Source organism: Primulina tabacum, chromosome 2 (genome assembly GCF_025594145.1).
Source record: "Primulina tabacum isolate GXHZ01 chromosome 2, ASM2559414v2, whole genome shotgun sequence".
NCBI lineage: Eukaryota > Viridiplantae > Streptophyta > Magnoliopsida > Lamiales > Gesneriaceae > Primulina > Primulina tabacum.
The window spans coordinates 38584328-38587296 of NC_134551.1; the positions used below are offsets into that span (position 1 = coordinate 38584328).

The 2969-nt window shown below is 26.9% G+C and overlaps 1 non-coding gene across 1 annotated transcript; it reads right to left on the reverse strand.

Moving 5' to 3' along the window:
• Nucleotides 1–1354: 1354 nt before the first annotated feature.
• On the reverse strand, nucleotides 1355–1465 carry LOC142538136 (small nucleolar RNA R71). The gene has a single exon (XR_012818675.1). It is a non-coding gene; the product is annotated as a small nucleolar RNA R71 (small nucleolar RNA).
• Nucleotides 1466–2969: the final 1504 nt, after the last annotated feature.

A 2969-nucleotide genomic window follows, 5' to 3' on the forward strand; every position in this document is an offset into this window, starting at 1 on the left:
CAAATGCTTGATACCATTAAAGTGGTTATCTTGATTTGTTGTTTAATTTTGAAACAATAAATATTTTAAAACTTATTATTATATATATATATATATATATATTTATATAATAATATCATAATATTTCATTTAGACGATAGCGTGGCTCTGCCGGTTGTTCTAAATGAAATATTATGATTTAATACTAACATCTAACAATCTAACATTTACTTTATCGCAACTAAATTTTATTTTTCACATCTAACTTTTACTTTCTCGCAACTAACATTTACTTTATCGCAACTAACTTTTACTTTACCGCAACTAACTTATTAAATCAATATATTTCATTTAGACAATAGCGTGGCTCTGTCAGTTGTTCTAAATGAAATATAATGATTTAATTTAACATTTACTTTATGCAATTATTTATTTATATAGTTATAATTATAATCATAGGTACCATATATAAAATATCGGTTAATTCGGTATTTTCTATAGTGAGAACTATATTATATTATGTGTGTGTTTAATTTTCTTGGAACCATTATTTATGGTGTTTCTTTTGTTTTACTTTTAGTTAAACAATATTACATAAACCAAGAATAAATCCTCAAGCCTTGAAAAAATTTATAATTTGTAAACTCCATTCTTGCATTTGGTAATCTATAAATTAATAAATTTAAACTCAAAATAACCTCTCTGAGGATCGATCTCGTACTTATTAAATATATTACTTGCAGACAACCTACACTTGGGTGAATTATTATTTAAGTAGTAGCAAGTTTTTGGCGCCGTCGCCGGAGAGGTATAAATTAAGTATATATTTGTTAATTATGTTTTATTTATAAGTATTGTGTTGTTTTTTTTGTATGAGTATTTGGAGTCGAAAAAAAAGTGGTAGACTTATTCGAGTATCTGAAAATAATTTAAACATGGATGATAATTCAAATAATCAAGATAATGATAATAATAATAATAATAATAATAATAATAATAATAACAACCAAGAACATGATCAATTAAGAACACTTAGGCACCATATGAACCCTATTAGAACTAGTGCCCCATCTTGTTTAGTTTTTCCTCCTGATGCATCTAATTTCAACTTCAAACCTCAAATTATTCAATTTTTACCAAATTTTCATGGCTTAGATTCTGAAAATCCATATTTGCATCTAAGAGAATTTGAGGAAGTTTGTAACACTTATAATGATCAAAATTGTAGCATGGATATAGTTCGATTAAAGCTTTTCCCTTTTTCTTTAAAAGATAAAGCTAAAACATGACTACAAAATTTAAGATCAAGTTCAATAAGATCATGGAAAGAAATACAACAACAATTTCTCAAAAAGTTTTTCCCTTCCCATAGAGCAAACTCTTTTAAAAGACAAATTACAACTTTTTCTCAAAAACAAGGAGAAACGTTTTATCAATGTTGGGATAGATATAAAGAATTACTTAATACATGCCCACATCATGGTTTTGAAACATGGAGAATAGTTTCTCACTTTTATGAAGGTCTAATACCTAAAGATGGGCAAATGATAGAATTCATGTGTAATGGAACTTTTGAAGATAAAAACCCAAATGAAGCTATAGAATATTTGGATTCATTAGCAGAAAATGCTCAAAATTGGGATAATATAGGCACAATAGAACCACCAACAACTAAAAACAATAATTCAACAAATGGGGGTGGTATCTATAATCTTAAAGATGATATAGATATTCAAGCTAAACTTGCATCTTTAGCAAGAAAAATTGAGTCATTAGAAATGAAAAAGAGTGGTTAATTAAAAAGTATTCAAAAAAATTTTTGTCATATATGCGATACACATGATCATGCTACAAAAGATTGTCCAACATTACCTTCATTTAAAGAATGTCTCCATGAACAAGCAAATTATGTTAACAATTATAAAAAACCAATACTAGATCCTTTTTCACCATCATATAATCCTGGATGGAAAAATCATCCTAATTTTAGTTGAAGGAATGATAATAATGCACAACCGTCACAACAATATTTTCAAAATAACCAAAATCATCAAGGTTATATTCCTTATGTTACACCTCCAAGAAAAACTTTGAAGATGTAATTCATGCATTTATCCAAAAGCAAGCGTCTATCAATATTCAAAACAGTCAATCTATGAGTGATTTGAAAGAAACTCTTGCAAAATTTGCATCTGCACTTAATATTCATGAAAAAGGAAAATTTCCATCTCAACCTCAACCTAATCCTAAAAATCAAAATCAAGAATTAAAAAATGAAAAAATTGATCAAATAAAATCTGTTATTACCCTTAGAAGTGGTAAAATAGTTAATGATCCATATAGTAATGAAAACAAGGATCATTTAAAATCAAAGAGTAAGGATGATAATCCTGATACTTTTGAGAATGATGATACCTTAAATTTTAAGAATAATATGGTGAATGATAAATCATCTGAAATAGTAAATAAGTCAAATAAACCTCCACCATTTCCTCATGCATTAACAAATCATAAAAAAACAAAAAAGTGATTCTGATATCTATGAAGTTTTTAAACAAGTGAAGATAAATATTCCATTATTAGATGCTATTAAACAAGTACCTTCTTATGCAAAATTTTTAAAAGACTTATGTACTGTAAAGAGAAAATTGCATGTGAAGAAAAAAGCATTATTGGCTGAACAAGTAAGTTCTATTCTTCAAAATAATTCTAGTTTAAAATATAAAGATCCTGGTTGTCCAACAATTTCATGTATTATTGGAGAAAATAAAATTAAAAAAACTTTGTTGGATTTGGGAGCAAGTGTGAATTTATTTCCTTATTCAGTTTATGAAAAACTTAATTTAGGAGAATTAAAACCCACTTTTGTTACTCTCTTACTGGCGGATAGGTCAATCAAAATACCTAGAGGTATTGTAGAAGATGTGTTGGTTCAAGTTGATAAATTCATATATCCTGTAGATTTTATTGTTTTGGATACACAACCAATA